Source organism: Equus caballus, chromosome 17 (genome assembly GCF_041296265.1).
Source record: "Equus caballus isolate H_3958 breed thoroughbred chromosome 17, TB-T2T, whole genome shotgun sequence".
Taxonomy (NCBI): domain Eukaryota; kingdom Metazoa; phylum Chordata; class Mammalia; order Perissodactyla; family Equidae; genus Equus; species Equus caballus.
The window spans coordinates 67,047,047-67,064,244 of NC_091700.1; the positions used below are offsets into that span (position 1 = coordinate 67,047,047).

The 17,198-nt window shown below is 40.7% G+C and overlaps 1 long non-coding RNA gene across 1 annotated transcript; it reads right to left on the bottom strand.

The window, feature by feature from the left end:
• Positions 1–362: 362 nt before the first annotated feature.
• LOC111768691 (uncharacterized) lies at positions 363–5,105 on the bottom strand. The gene is made up of 3 exons (XR_002801164.2): positions 4,998–5,105; positions 650–766; positions 363–533 (listed from the first exon to the last, which is right to left on the bottom strand). It is a non-coding gene; the product is annotated as an uncharacterized lncRNA (long non-coding RNA).
• Between the last annotated feature and the right edge of the window lie 12,093 nt (positions 5,106–17,198).

Genomic DNA, 17,198 nt, shown 5'->3' on the forward strand with positions numbered 1-17,198 from the left:
GACAAGTTGATACTTCAGAAACTAGACAATATATTTCAGAATAGAACATAAACATGAGCCGTTGTCTACATCTAGATTTTAATTCTTCCCTGAAGTTTTTTCAGATCTTTTCAGTTGAAATGAGTTTCTTCTTCCTAATGTTTCCACATTGCTTTCTGGACTGCCATATAGTATTAAAGGTATTTATGTAACTACCATGATAAATAGTAAGTTTCTTGAGAGCAGAGGACATATTACTTATCTGCAAGCTCCTTAGTGTCTGGCATACCACTTTCAACATAGAAGGTCTTCAATAGCTACTTATTAAGTTGATTTGTGTCATACCATAGGAAGAAAGAATATGGAGGAGTTGAATGACAAGGTTTGAGAATTTCAGGATTTTTATTTTCTTGGATATATTACTCAGGTAAACCCTATCATTCTTTTTCCCTTGATTTAACATTCTCTGTGAGGCTAGAATTTTGAAGTATTAACACAGGATTAGTTTATTTGGTAATCTAATCACAACACCTTGGAAAGCAGAAGGCAGTTACCTAAGGGAAAAAATGAGATGAAATTAATTTTTAGGAGGGCAAGGGATGGGTGGATAGATCTAGAATGGAAAAGGATGGGTAACATGGCAGAAGTAGCAAAGAAAAATTTCACTCACTCTATAAGTTGGCTCTTGGGCAGATTTGATTTTAGTTATGTAAGCTCTCAATCAGATGAGTCCTCTCTGTAAGTCCCTTGATACGGAACAAGTGAAGTCCTTGGTTGCCCTATGTCACTAAGAACATAAAACGAGGTAAACACTGATTCTGTCTTATGATTTGGTTGAACTTTGGCTAATGATGTATGTTGTCAGCAGATCCTTCTGCTGTAATTCTTGCCGCACAGCTGGCTAAGGAATATTTATCTTTGCACTCAAAGTATCTAGAAAGTAGAGGTACAAGGTTGTATTTCCATGCTCTTTGTAGGCAGAAGGAAAGTTTACTGACCCCTGATCATATATTTTTGCCTTTAGTGGGAACATACATAGAACCAAAGAATTAAAGTATTCCAGATCTGCTTTTGCCTCAAGAAGTTATCCAGTCCCTTCTCGCATGTCATACATAAGGATACTGAGGTCCAGGGAGCTTAAGTGATATGCCCAAGGCAGCAAGGATGGGATCGGAACCCAGGTTTCTAACTCTGAGTCCTGGAGACTATTGCCATTTTTTTTCCTATCATGATATTGTCCGGCTTGAATTCATAGAAGTGATCATTTTTGTTTGAACTTATATTTTGCTTCATTCAACGTATCAACTACAATTCAACAGATTGCCTTCTGTGTGGACTGCTTACCAGGATTTGCCCTCCCATGGCACAGGAGTCTTTATAGCAAAGATGTTAGGTTCCTCCTAGCTCAGAACCCATACGATCATCCCTAGAGGCTTTAACTTAGTGTATTTAGAAGCTCGTAAAGCATTTACTAGAATGATTGCATCTGTAACATGTAATGCAAACCCTTTATTGTTACTATTCTATCAGTAAGTAATGCTTTATGCTGCAAATCTTGACTAACTGGCTTAAGCAATAAAGATGTTTAATTATCTAACACACAAGTGGTGACCAGAGGTTCAACAGTGTCTCCAAAGTCCAAGACTCTTCCTAACTCTCTGCTCCACCATCCTCAGTGTATTGGCATGCCGACTCGTCTCAAGATTGCTGCATTATTTCAGGGCATCTCATCTGTATTCCAAGCAGCAACAAGGGGAATAAATCAGTACTGGTGATTTTCTTTTCTTTTTTTGAAGAAAATTAATGTTTTTTAGAAGCTTGTCCACTCCTAACCTGTAGACTTCCTACTTCTCATTGGTCAGAACTGCGTCATACATTTTCTCTTGTCTGACAAGGGACTGGGAAAGAGTTATATAGCTTTTTCACCCCTATAGTAGATGTGGGCAAGAGAACTGTACTAGACATTAGCATTGAGTTAGCCAAGCTTCAATGTAACGTAACCCAGGATTAAATATGTACCACGACTATAAGTAATATTCTACATCAACTTCTGATTCTGCTTTATTGTGTGGTCCATCTTCTCTGATGGACAAGTCAGAAGGTAGGCTTCTTTGGTTAGATTCAAGGGAATTTACTGTGGTGCCAAATGTGCCCAAACTTAGGGGCATGCACAGTTAAAGGGTCAATAGGCAGGCTGGGATCAAGATGTGAATAAAAATGGGTCATTCAAAGGAGAGAAAGTAGATGAAGGTGGTTAAGGTTATGGGCTTTGGAGCCAGATTGTGCTAAATTCTGACGCTGTTACTCCCTAACTACGTGACTTCACCAAGTTAAATAACCTCTTTAAGCCTCAGTTTCCTCATGTATTTAATGAGGATAATAATAATACCTTACTCATTGGGTTGTTGTGAGGAGTTATAATTTCCTGAGCACAGTCTCTGGCTCATGGTAACTGTTCATTATCACCACCATCATCATCATCATCATCATCATGGTCATCATCAAAACAGGAGAGGTTTGAAGGACAGGCATTACGAATCGGTTTGTAGAATAAAGAACTCTCAGAACCTGAAGTCCGAGGAGGTTAAGTACAAAAGCAAGAGAGTGAAATCCAGCAATACATATTCCCTGCAGTGAGGGTGGGCTGACGCCATTAAAAGGATTGCCTGTTGAAAGATAGTACAAATGACTCATATATGGGGGTATACCTCTTACCTTGTGGCTTAAACACATCTGCAGGAAGATAGTGACTGTTTTGATTCTAGAGTATAGAAATAGGATGGTGGAGGGAAGAAATGCTGGCAGTAGAACCCCAAGGAGACTGAGTGGATGGGAGTCTTCTGGTTATGGGTCTTCAGCCAAAAGCCTCACAGCCACTTTTGAACCCTTGACTCTAGAAGCCTTAGAGCCTTAGCTTCTCACTTTGTTCTTCCTTGGCCTGCTTTGATTGATTGATTGATTGATTTTGTGTATGTATGTCTGTTTTATGAGTCACTGGGGACGCCCATTAGCAGTGCTCACTTAGATACCAGTAGCTCTAAGTAGGGTGGGCATTTGGGCTGGTTGGAATGCAGCTTGGTTCACACACCTGCGTAACGTGTCTAAGGCCATCACTGGCTAGGATCTAAAGTAGGGTAGAAATGCAAGACTAAGTTTAGGTGGTTTCCATCTGGGGCTGGATAACATCTGACTACCAAATAGATGGCTGTTCATCTGTATGAACAGGTGTGAGTAGTCAGTTACACGGCTTCCTCCCCTTCCAAGAAAGCCCTGATGTAGAAGATAACATTAAAAACATATGCTAGACATTATTATCTATGTTAAATAACTTAATCCACAAAACAACTCCGTGAGGTAGGTATAATGATTACCCTGATTTTTTTTTTTAAGATTTTTTATGTCTTCCTTTTTCTCCCCAAAGCTCCCCGATATGTAGTTGTGTATTTTTGGTTGTGGGTTCTTCTAGTTGTGGCATGTGGGATGCCACTTCAGCATGGCCTGATGAGCAATGCCATGTCCGTGCCCAGGATTCAAACTGGTGAAACCCTGGGCTGCCGAAGCAGAGCACACGAACTTAACCACTTGGCCACAGGGCCGGCTCCTGATTACCGCAATTTTTACAGATGAGAAAAGTGAGGTAAAGTAACTTACAAAGATCGTAAAAGTGTCTATGTGTTGGAAAGAAGACATGACTAGGTGTAAACTTGCAAGTCTAGACTTATGCTAAGACCCGTGACTTCAGAAAGGCTAGGAAAATTGGTCTGTGGTTGTTCTTACAGATTGTTTTATTCTAACATTTGCATGAAGAAGTGCAGTTTAATGAAGCATTGATCCAAACCCTTTGCACTATGACAGAGAGAGCGTGAAAAGAGAAGAGCGCACATCTGGGCTTTTCTTGACATATGTTAGCCAATGACTCGTGCAAGGCTCCTCTTTGCCCTCAAAGTACACACATAATGAGATGACTGGCAGATGGGTAGATGTGTCCTACAGCTACTAGGGTGGAAGTTTTTAAGAGTTCAGACTTGATGGAGAGGTTTGAAGTGAGGGGTTGTTAAGGAAAATGTTATAAAGGTTGAGTTGGATCTTGTGAAGGACAAATAGAAGGTGGTTGGGCAGGAAATTCCCAGCGTGGGCAAAGATATGGAAGAAGAAAAAAAAAATGCAGTGCTTAAACATGAGCAATTAGTTTTGCCCGGAATATAGGGCATATGAAAGAGAATATTTGGAAGTAACAGGGATGGGAGACAGATCACAGACGACTTTAAACGCCAGGCCAAGGAGTGTGAACTCTACTCAGTAGGCAATGGGGGAACTTATTAAATAAAATCTAAGTAAAGATTGGGGCCCTGGAGGAAGGACAATTTTTATGTCATTCACACCTCCATATAAACTCAGCCTGGGCTATTACAGTCACTGCCTGACTTGTGACTCCAGATTGAAGGCTGTGGCAGAGTAGTTCTTTCAATCCTCATTATTGTCTTCCTGATGACCACCACATGTCTGAAAGTAAGACTTAGGCAAAGAACTGTTAGATAGATGGTAAATGAGTGGAACTGGGATTTATGTTTCTGGCTCTCAGATCAGTTTGTTCAATTAACACATATTTTTGAGCATCTTTTTAGTTACAGTAGATACAGCCATTAGCCAACATGGTTTTAGGGACATGGTCATCCCCAAACTTAATCTACTATATATCTTATTGGCTCAAGCTTTAATTTCTTGGATCAGACCCCTTTATACTGCTCCTGTGGAGCACGTGGGTCTGAGCTTCCATTTATCTCTTGCCCACCTCCCTTCATAGTCTCTTAACTGGGCTTATGGCTTTTGTTCTTGAGACTCTGTATGCACTTAGCAGCTAGAGTAATGTCACAAAAGCAGAAGTCAGATCTTGCACTCACTTTCATGAAATCCTTCAAAGTCTCTGATGACACCTAGCTTAAAATTCAAACACCTCTCCACACCCCACAGGTCCTTGTATGAACACCTTCCCCTACTGCCAAGACCTCTAATCTTACCCCCCTCCTCTGTCTTCCTTGCTCACTACGCTCCATCCTCACTGGGTTCTTGCTGTTTTGAACAGTCATAGGGTATTCTTTCCTCAGGAACTTGACTCTTGCTGTTCCCTCTGCTTGGAATCTTCTTCCAGATTCTAGAATGGCTGCATACCTCCTCCCCCCAATGCCATTCAAATCCCAATTCAAATGTCAGCTCCTCAGAGAACCATCCTCTGACTAGCTATCTAGCTATCTGTCAGGCTCTTGGCACTACGTAAAATTATACTTTTGTTTGTCTATTTGTTTATTGTGTATATAGCTCGTTAGAATGTAAACTCTATGTAGAGAGGACTTCGTTTACTTGTTTATTTTGGTATCCTCAGCACCTAGAACAGGGCCTGGCCCGTGAGTGTACAATTAGTATTAACGAATGAATGAGTGATTATTCTTGGGACTTCTTTCACAGCTTAGAAGAAAAGTTGTTTCATCCCTCAAAAAACTTAACATCTATCTATATATATTTTCCTCACTTATCACAGCTTCAAGTCTGCCACTCCTGACTTTTGCAACCCCTGAATAAGTGACATCCATTTTAGGCATATTAATGGGAGTCTGTAAATAGTAGAGTGCATTTCTGACTTTGATTCTTTTGGCTGCCATGAATAGTTTTTCTCTGGTTGTTAGTAATTAAAACAAACAAGCAGAAAGACTCATATTATTCTATCTCATTGCCAAATTGGATATTGCTCAACTCAAAATTAAATGTACACACACCCATAAAACTAGCCAAACTGGCTATTACAATTACATAAAGTTCCTTGTGTTCATTAGCAGTGTTGCCTTTCATGGGTTTATCCTGTTTGGCATGTACATCAAAGTAACAGTCATAAAGACTTCTACAAAAATTTGGAGCATGTAGATGTGGAAAAATTTTTAAGATTTTTTTTTTTGTTTCCAGCTAAATTGCAACAAAAGCACAACCTTGTTATTGCGATATAAAGCTTAAGGCACAGAATAGAGACATTCAGTATTTTGTCAAAATTTGGTACTTTAAACCCAACTGCCAGAGTCATCTAAAAGCAGCAGATATGATTCAGCTTTGTATTCTGCATCTTGGGAATTAGTGTCAGAATACCAGCCCTGATCGCTTTAGGGAATGATTCATTCGCTAACATGATTAACAATTCTGAGACCCAGCAATGTTGGCCATTAACATCAGAGTTTTGGAAGCTGCCTAAGTTTAACAGCATTGGGCATGTGTTTGTTTGTACTCCAGGGGAAGAGGGGGTCCTGAATCTGCTGTTCTAATTTTTAATGTTTTTATTGCATCCAGGAGAAAGAACTTAGGATTTTCACAGCTTTCCATTTTCTTATGGGTAATAACTATTCATGAGAAAACCAAAACAATAACAGATAGTTCAGGGAAATTAAGAATAAAAAAGAGTGACAAAGGCTCATCCAGAAAACCTTGTGGATTAAGTTCTTGGAGGTTTGATGAGTACGTTGAGTGAAAAAATATTTAGTCTCAATTCATTGTTTGATTCAAAGGCGGGACTCTGCACCTTTGATTTATTTTTTTTACTTTTCCTTCTTCTCCCCAAAGCCCCCTAGTACACAGTTGTGTATTTTACTTGTGGGTCCTTCTAGTTGTGGCATGTGGGATGCCGCCTCAGTATGGCTTGATGAGTAGTGCCATGTCTGTGCCCAGGATCTGAACCTGTGAAACCCTGGGCAGCCAATGCCGAGTGCGCGAACTTAACCACTCGGGCACAGGGCCAACCCCTGTACCTTTTTGAACATAAGGAATTCAGAAAAACTGGGGCAGATTGAGATTGGTGCTATGTTTGTTTACATGCCTGTCTCTAAGGGTAGACCTTATTCATCCTTATTTCCCACTGTCTGGCCTGGCAAGTTGTGTAGCTTAATAACAATGATGATTCTGATGATGCTGGTAATGGCTACCATTACTCAGCTAACCATAGGCCAGACACTATGCTAACTGCTTTTCATATATTACCTTATCTAATTCTCACAAGACTATATTCTATCCATATTTTGTGAAGTGTCCTAAATCCATGCTGTTAATTACTACTCTATAGTCTGTTGCCTGGATGAATGAGAGTGTAGTTAACAAAGGACTCCCTCCTCCACCTGGCCCCCATGACTCAGTCAAGAGTTAAAAGGTGACAAACAGAACTAGGCAGTGCTAATGTCCCAGAACTAACCACGGTTTCACCAACCAGTAAGAGAAGAGAAACCTTCAGTGTAAGTAACCAGAGATGGAGGAATTATCTGTCAAGGATTACCTCCAAATGTGAGGAGCACGGTGGATTTAACAAAAAGGGGAGAGAAAGAAAGTGCCACAAAAGGGAAACCTGAGCAAAGAGAAAAGTAGGAATTTTTTTAAAAGAGGAGGTAGATTTTCATTCTCGGAAGCTTCCAAAGTGATGCTTTTAAACCCCCATCTTGTTCAGATTCCTGCCAGTATGCATGGAGCAGGAGAACAAAAAAGCCAATGGAAAGGTTCGAGCACGCCTCTGTACACTGAGCTGCCCTCCCCATCCGCTTTCCCCGGAGGAATGTGAGCATTGGAAGCAAACGGGTGGAAAGTTTTGCCCACTTCGGCTTCCTCGCTTTTGCGCGTGGGCGTCAGTTTGTGCGCCCGACTCTTTTAAGGGGAGTTCAGGTTGCTTTACCTGTTACTGAGTCTTAACAGGGCGAGACATGTGCCTGTGGTTGCAGGCCTGTCCCAAGAGAACTTGTCATACTGGATATGGAAATCGTTACAGCAAAGTGGGAGGCCAGCTTGTCTTATTTTCATGCCGATACTTGGGTTGCTTTCCTCCTGCCCTGCTAGAGCATGGCATCGCTGGAGGGAGTGGGACCAAGAGGAAACCATTTGCATGTAAGGCTCACCTGGCAATTCTGGAGCAGTTAGCCAAGAGTGCCACTTTCACAGACAACAGGCGTTAAAAAGATATGTCCCCCATCAAAAAACAAAGGAAAAGAAATCACAGGTTTTCCCAGCTCTTGCTCTCTCTCCTCTCTGTGGATCTCACAATCTTGAGGGCTCTCCAGCTTTCCAAACTGATTCTTTTTAGGTTTCCTTCTCTGGTCCCTGATTCTGTCAGGACTGTTCTCTGGCTTCTATTTGACCAATGGTTTTAGAAGAACTGATTTAAGCCTCAGTATTAGCGTGCTGCAGGCCTGCTGTAGGGAAACAACTCACCTTCGTGAAGCCTGCGTCAGCAGCCACGGATGGAAGGTGCTCCTCCAATAATGTGATTAGAGAAGGGTTAAGGACGGGTAAATTTCAATGTTAGGAGATTTAATTTGGATAAACATTGTAAAACTTTTCTGCTTATCAGAATTTATCTGATCCTTTCTGTTTTTTCTTTGTTCCACAAATTTTCCAAGAACAGGTACCAGAGTGATACCCTCCCTCCTTCCTTGTCCGGAGCAGATAGGAACTTCATGAGACTTGACATTCCTGTGATACATTGATAACTTCCACTTCAGGGGAAACAAAGGAGGGTGCAGACGCATACAAACGCAAAACCAAACAAGATACCAACAGAATGACTTAACAATCCCCTCCTCCCTGGAAGGTTCTAGTGAAAGAAGCAGTACTTCTAAGGAGTTCAGTTGTTTTTTCAGTCTTAATTTACTCTTTCCTAGCAGGTAGCAGTGGATCAGTGAGAGGTTTTTGCTTTTGAGAGCTCCTATCCAGGGGACAGACAGCAGATAAGGCTGTCTGTCCCCTCCTCCCAACTCTCATGTTTTTCTGAATCCATTTTTAAATTTTTTTTTTTTTGAGGGAGATTAGCCCTGAGCTAACATCTGCCACCAATCCTCCTCTTTTTGCTGAGGAAGATTGGCCCTGAGCTAACATCCATGCACATCTTCCTCTATTTTACAGGTGGGATGCCTGGCACAGCATGGCTTGATAAGCAGTGTGTAGGTCTCCACTTGGGATCTGAACAGGTGAACCCTGGGCCACAAAAGCGGAACATGTGAACTTAACCACTCTGCCACTGGGCCAGCTCCAGAATCCATTTTTAATTTGCTGTAGTGCACATGGGCCAAAAATAATCCATATATAATGCACAGCTAATTTATATGCATCTTTCTCAAGGAGGATAAAATTGTCATTGCTTCCTGTCTCCCAATGTGATTTCTTTTTTTCTATGACACAACCTAATTTCTCCCATTTTTTCGTGTTTACTGATTGGTGGTCTACTGTCCCGCCCTCTATTTGTGTGTCTTATATTTCCTGTTGTATGGAAAGGCTCATCAGTCCAAACCGCAAGCAGGCAGAGCCAACGGGACTTTTGGGGGAAAGGAAATGGTTTGGTGGAAGCTCTTATTTTTTGTTTGATAACTGGAGTGAATACTTTTTAAAGACTATTTTCTCTTTTGGGAAAATTGGAAGAAGAATTATGTTCATTTTATAGTTTCTACTTGTTGGGTACTTATTTTACCCAAAAAAGAAAAAAGGAAAATTCCACGCCCCAGGAATCCATCTGTTGTTACATTTCACGAGAACTAAATGCACTGAAAAATACGGCTAAACACACTTTGTTCACGTTTTCTCCACCTTTGGACTGATGCCAGTCATAAAACTCCATCTTGTATAGACAATCTGTTAAAATAAGTTACTAAGAAACCCAAACAGGTGTAAAGGTCATTGTTAGTGTGAGTGGGCTTTCTTTTGCTTTGGTTATAACCAAACCCAAACTCGCTTCGAGATGGTGTTTTATAGTCGATGTTTTAAACTGTAAACCACATTATATGGTTGTAGAGCCACACCCGCAGAGTCAGTTTTCCTGTTTCGGAACTCTTGTGCGATCCAGTGCATAATTCATACTCATTCGTCATGTTCTCACTTTGTTCAGATCTCAGAGCTTTATGAGCAGGTTGCTCCACTGCATTTTAAACATGTCATCTTTCCCAAGGTGTATTTTAAGAAATATATGGGCAATGAAAAGAAAGCCAAATGTGTCCTTAGTATGAAAGACAGAGGATGTTGGTAACAAACTGGAAGAGATTCTATTTCTGGAGAGCCTGAAGAAAATTTATCAAATTATGGGAAGGGCATAGGTTTGAGGGCAAAAGTAAATGCATTTAAAGTGAAGAGACTACTCTTTTCTACTATTTTCTGAGCACTTATTAGATACCGGCCATTTTGTTAAGCACTTTACACACATTATCTCATTAAATCCTTGATAAGCTTCTGTGAAATATCAAGAATGTGGGTTAAGATAGGTGAATGACTTGCTCAAGTTCTCATAGCAAGGAATTAGCTGATGTACAATTCCAGCCTAGTGTGGTTAAACTCCAACACAGCCTGCGTCCTAAGGCCACCTCCTTGATGGGGTTCTCTCTTTGGTGGTCCCCCACATACCTGCCCCCATGAGCCTTAATGTTACAAGGGCAGAAGAACAGAAGTGTCTTTTTGCATTTGGCCTGGATTTTCAATGATAAGATAACGAATGGCTGGTGATGGTGCTGAACATTTAGATGTTCTTGGTTGGCTCAGCCCAGCTGAAGAGCTTCTATGCTCATCTGGATAGAAAGGAAATATGTGACACATAGTCTCGTCTTGCTTTTCTCTAAGTATGAACACTGGTGAGTCATTAGTTTTAATAAAGTCAGACCACACCTGTTTTTTTCTTTTCTGTGCAGAAAAATCTATTGATTTTCACAACCCATTCCTACCTTAAATGAATCTGTTAAATTGCAGAAATTTTAAGTGAAACTTTTCAAAATCCTTTATCTACCAGCCTAGAAGCAGGAATGTTCCTTTTTTTCCTTCAGTCTTTCCTAAGGAAAAAGGACGCTTTCAGAGCTTGATATGTGAAGTTGCCTTGGCTGACTTTGGAGATTTCTAGACCAATGCTCTTTTTTTCTCCCAAGATAGCACATTTATAGCAATAATCATTCTGAGATGTAGTATCACTTTCCTTCATTCATCTGTGCCTATGATTGTGTAACTTTCAATCAAATGAGATTAAAAGAAAAAATCATATTCTTGTGAATTAGAAATTAGACCTCAAGGAACTTATAAGTTAGTTGGGGTGTCACAAAAAACTGTAACACTTTACCAAAGGATGGGATTAGTTACCAAAGGAGGGGCGGAGTAGCTGCAGGAGTGTGTTTTGGTGGGGGTTAGGATGGAAGGGTAGCTTGTCACTGCTGCCTGGAGCAGCTGGAATAAATGAATGAGTCAGCATTTGAGCTAGATCTTGAGGGAGAAAATGAATTTGGTGAGGTGAAAATGAGCAAGCAGAAGAAGAAATTGCCTTGCGTGAAAGGAACATGAAAGGTGGAACATGAAAGGAAACTCAAGGACAGGAATGAATACTACATTTGGAGGGAATGGCAAAGAATATTGGGAAAGATAAAGATGTGTGTTTGCCATACAATGATTGGATCAGATCCTTTGCTTTCTGCTGCAGGGGTTTTCTAGACCTGTTTAAAGAAGAAAATAGATCCCGGCAAGACCTCCAGCTGGCTACTGCAAGATATGGGAGGAAAATATACTTCCTTAATTTTTTCCTACTTTCCACATCTTAATCAATGACAGGACAAACCTTTCTTACTGCTATTGCTGCTAAGACAATAAATGGATGAATAAATCGGCATATTTTATAAGGAAAAAATGGCTATAATAAAGACTGTCTAAAGTAGGTTTCTCAGTCTCAGTACTATTGGCATTTTGGGCTGGGTAAGTTTTTGTTTTGGGGCATAGTGACTGTCCTGTACAATGCAGGATGTTTAGCAGCATCCTTGACTCTACCTACTAGATGCCAGTAGCACCCACGACCCACTCCCCGAGTTGGGAAAAGCAAAAATGTTTCTAGACCTTGCCCAATGTCCCCTGGGGGGCAAAATCGTCTCCACTTGAGACCTATGCTTTACAGTGGATAGAATGGCCTAGTACAGGCATGGTTTCTTTATGCCTGGAAACTCGCTGAGCCGGGGTGAAGATTTACGACCTGAGAAAAGGCAACCACAGCAGGTGTAGAGCTTGAGAAAGGATAGTGTTTCTGCTCTAAAAGGACCTTAGGGTCAAGAACATGTCTTGTTCATCTTTGAGTGCTCTCCCTGGGGCCTAGCACAGTTCCCACAACCTAGAAAGCGGTCGATAAATGTTTGTTGAATAAATGGGATATTTGCTTAGAGTCTCAGAGAAGAAATCATAGGAACAAACAGCTATTTCCTTATAGCTGTATCTACTTATTGCCTTTTTGTGTTCTGTTTGAGGGTCTCCTGAATATTGCAAAAGTAACCAAAGACACCAGGATGATCACATGCAGCAAACGTGGGAAAAAGGACAGAGTGACAAATATCACAAGGCCTATTTTTCAGATTTGTTGTCAGAAAGTGTAGGGTTTGGAAGAGAGGGTGTATGAAAGAAGTTGGGCTAGAGCCCTGCAATCTTCCAGCCTCCGTTATAGTGGAGATTTGTTACAGTTCTCATTGTTGCAACTTACTAGTTTGACATCTCTTGCCTTTGAAGTTTGTATTTGTCTTAACCAGGGTTCTATGTATCTTCATTGCAAGGGAGCAGGTAGGGATTCCTGAGTCCTGAGTTGTGGAACCTCTGCCTCTTTACTGAAAGACTTGGCTAATGAGGAGTGGAGGGAGATGCAATGGAGAGTCCTGGGGTGGGAGATGAGCTTGTTTTGGCAAAGATGCGTGTGTCCATCTCCTTCCGACCAAATGACGACAAAGTAAAGGATGAAAATAGCCAGCTCACTTTTTATCCTCTTGGGACTCTTGTTTCCACCCTTTACTCACATCTTTCATTTTTGATTAATGTGTCATTTTGTATTTAACATATTCCTCATTACTAATGACTAGTCTTAAAAATTCCAGGGTTAGGATTTAAATGAGGGAACTTCTCTTTGGAAGATCTTTATGTGAAAAATAGAAGTTGGGGGGCGGGCCCCGTGGCCAAGTGGTTAAGTTCGCGCGCTCCGCTGAAGGCGGCCCAGTGTTTCGTTGGTTCGAATCCTGGGCGCTGACATGGCACTGCTCCTCAAACCATGCTGAGGCAGCGTCCCACATGCCACAACTAGAAGGACCCACAACGAAGAATATACAACTATGTACCAGGGGGCTTTGGGGAGAAAAAGGAAAAAAATAAAATCTTTAAAAAAAAGATTAAAAAAAATAAAAAAATAAAAATAGAAGTTGGGCATCTTCTACTACAGGCAGCTTTTGCTGATCTCTCCAGAGTACACCATGGCAGGCATCCTTTTCATCTCGTCCTTGATACTCCGTCAGTATTGGCATCTGCTGAATTCCAGACTCACATACTCAAGCTCCTAGTTGATATCTCCACTTGGATATCTTTTAGACATCTCAAGCTGTATATGTCCCCACAATGAATGATTTTCTGCCTCCCCTGCCAACCTGCTCCTGTGTCCTTATCCATATCATTCAAAGGCAATTCTATCCTTTCGGTGGCTTAGGTTGAAATCCTCTCTTCTTTGTCTCACACCCCATCATCACACTCTAACAAAGCTTGTTGGCTTTATTTTCAAAGTATATCTAAGATTTGAACATTTCTCACCACCTACATTACTATCATTCTGGTCTGAGCTACCCAAAACTCAACAGAGTGGCTGGGATGCCATTTTAAAATTGTAAGTTAGATCTTGCCGCTTCTTTACTCAAAATCTTTCAATGTCTCTCTGTCTCAGAGTAAGAGGCAAATTCTTTCCATTGTTTGATAACTCCCCCCGACCCCTTTATCTCTCACGCTTTATCTCCTCTAGTCTCTGCTCACTCATTCACCAGCTCACCTCCTACTTGCTGTTTCTTAAACACGTGAGACATGCTCCACCTGTTCCCTCAGCCTGCAACCCTCTGCCCCAGGTATCTGTGTGGTTACATTTGGCCTCTTCAAATCTTTGCTTAAATATCACCTTATAATGACACCTACCCTGATTATGCTACTTAAAACTAGGACTTGTTTTCCACTCCACTTTCCCTCCATCCTTTTTTTTAAAAATAGCACTTATCAACTTCTAACATACTTTATAATTTATTTATTCACCACATTTATTTTTTTGTTTCCCATGCTAAAATGGAAGCCTCGCAAGGGCAAGGATCTTTGTTTATCCCAAGCACCTAAAACAAGGCCTTGCACATAGTTGTTGCTCATAAATATTTGTGGTTGAAAAAAATATCTCTTTCAAAGCACATACTTGCTGTTTACTCAGTCTCTTTTCCTGCCCAGATAGTAACCTTTTTTGGGGAAAATGGTCAATACAATGCACTATATTGCGGTGGCTAATAGTATTCTTTTCCTTAAAGCGTGCTCCTCAAATTGTATAAGCTTCAGACCCTGTAACTCCTGGCCTGCTCCTGTTCCTCATAGGGTTATTTTGAGAATTAAAGAGATAATGTGTGTATAGATCTTGGAAAAGTGCCTGATACTTTAAGGTTAAAGACTGTTATATTTTTCATGCCCCCTCCCCCACCACACACATTGTGATTAGCTCAATACCTGGAACAGAGTAGAGGGTCAAAGATACATCTTTGCTTATAAACAAATCAGTTGAATGAATGATTATATTTTGATATGATAGTTCAACCATCTTCTTAGGTTTTTATTTCTAGGTGCCGTCTCCTTCCTGTTTTTTTTAAGACACTTTTTTTGAGCAGTTTTAGGTTCACAGCAAAATATAATTGGAATCATACAGTATGTAGCCTTTTCAGATTGGCTTCTTTCCCTTAGTAATATGCTTTTAAGATTCCTTCATGTCTTTTTTTTCTTTTTTTTTTTTGAGGAAGATTAGCCTTGAGCTAACATCTGCTGCCAATCATCCTCTTTTTGCTGAGGAAGACTGGCCCTGAGCTAACATCCGTGCTCATCTTCCTCTACTTTATATGTGGGACGCCTGCCACAGCATGGTGTGCCAAGCGGTGCCATGTCCACACCCGGGATCCCAATTGGCGAACCCCAGGCCGCTGAAGGGGAGCGTGCGAACTTAACCACTGCACCACCAGGCTGGCCCCCCTTCATGTCTTTTCATGGCTTGATAGGTCCTTTCTTTTTAGAGTTGAATAATATTCCATTATCTGGATGTACCCTAGTTTATTTATCCATTTACCCCTCCTTCCTTTTTAAAGTTAGGTTTCTCTTTTTGGAGATTTGTCTAAAGAGTCATACAAAAAAGCTCACGTTTCGTTCTGCTTGCATTTTATTACGTACCTATCAAGACGATATCAAATGACATGGTGTTCCATGACATTTTTAATTTGTGAATAAGAGTGAAGGTCAGAATCGTTTATTTTCTCAGCTGTCCTTGACATAATGTAGTGCTAAACCATATAGTGAGTGTAAACACATGACAAATGGCAATGAAGGTGAAATACGACTTTTTTAATGGCCCCTTTCTTATTTTGTTAAGTGCCTATGTTAACAATATGTGAGTTTTCCTAAGGTTCCTGCCTTCAGTCTTATCTTTTCCATCATATTGATTTCTTGTACCTGCCATGTTTATATTTAACACACTAGCTAGATAAATATATTTTAAATATCTCACTGTGATGGCTGTTTCTATAGAGTAAGGCAAACTCTGTGAAATAAATCTCATGGGAAAAAAATAGTTGAGACAAGGGTTTAGAAATGACCTTTGAATTGTTTTTACTTTCTTACTTCCCTTTATCTCTCAGTGCAGTATAATCTGGTTTCTGACTTCACCATCTCTGTAATTGCCTTTTCAGTGGTCAACAGTTAGCTCCTAACAGCAAAATTGCCTTCTGATGAACTTTCCTTCTACTTGGTGTCTGCAGCATTCTATAGTGTTAACTATCTTTCTGAAACAGCCTCTGAACTTGGACTCTGTGGCAAATTTTGTTCTTTCTTCCATCTCTGGCCATTCTTAGTGTCCTTCCGGGGCTCCTCGTTGTTCTCCAAATATCTGTCATCGGTCACCTTCTTGGTGCTTAGTGCATTTTTGCCAGAGGTGAAGTTCATACTTAATTTATGTTTGAGTGGCTCCAAATTCTGTATATTCAGACTTGTCCTGAACTTCAGATCCGAATTTCCAACAGGCCCCTGGACGTGGCTGCAAGAAAATCTTTCAGGTATCTCAAACTCAATGTTTCATGAAGTAGAACAGGCTGTCTTCTAACACTAGCCCTAATTTCCTTTCCTCTGTGTTCGCTATCTCAGTTCATGGCGACGCCCTGGACCAAGGCTCCTAAGCTAGAGACAGTGGAGTCCTCTTTGAGTCCATTCTCTCCTGACCTCTCCCCTTTCCAATATCCCCTCCACACAGTTGCTGTTATCCTTTCTAAGATATTAACTCTAAAACACCAAAATGGTCTCCTGTTATAAAAAACCTTCACTATCTTTCCATTGAAAAGGACATTTTAAACACGTTAGAAGGGTTTGGTGATGAAAAAGTCCTGACAGAAAAAGAACTGAAGGGAAGACCCCACGACACTACAAAACATTTCCAAAGGTAGCAAAATAAGAGCTTTTGAATATGGCACAATGAGATAAAAAATATCTCTAGAATTTTGTGTTTATCCTCTGAGACTGAGAATGAACATAAATTCTCTTTACATTTTGACATTATAGCCTAGATATTTTTTAGTGTTCTTCCTCATATTTTCTCAGTTTTGTGTGAGATTTGAAACAAAGAATGCTTCTACAAATTGTGATTTTTTTTGTTATTGTTATTTTTACTTTTCTCCAACAGATGAACACCTGTTAGTCTTCCATTGGCTCTTTTGAGACCAGTATTTGCCAAATGAAGTTGGTCTGCGGTTTAGTGAACATCTCAGTCATCCATTTCAGAGCTCAGGAGGGAGGAGGAGATGGGGGTCAGAAGAGAGGAGCTGGATGGGAATCACTCCACTGAGCAAGGGGCCGAGGGGGAATAAGGAGGAAGGGTGGTACAATGCAGCTTGGCTGGTCTACGCCCCGTGTCACAACACCAGAGGAAAAGGTGAGAAATCCAGTCCATCACCAGAGTAATGTTAAATTTCCATTTATTTGGTAACTTCTGACATTGTGTGAAGCAAGCATACACCACAGAATTTTCCTACGTTGTACATGTTGTGAAGAAATGACCTCATTCTTTGTTATATTGTTCTAGGTCACTTAACATGGAGTGATTTAGCATAGACAGAATGGAATCTCTTCCAAAATTCATGCACCATTGAAGAAAGAATCTTCCATATCAACCAGCTATT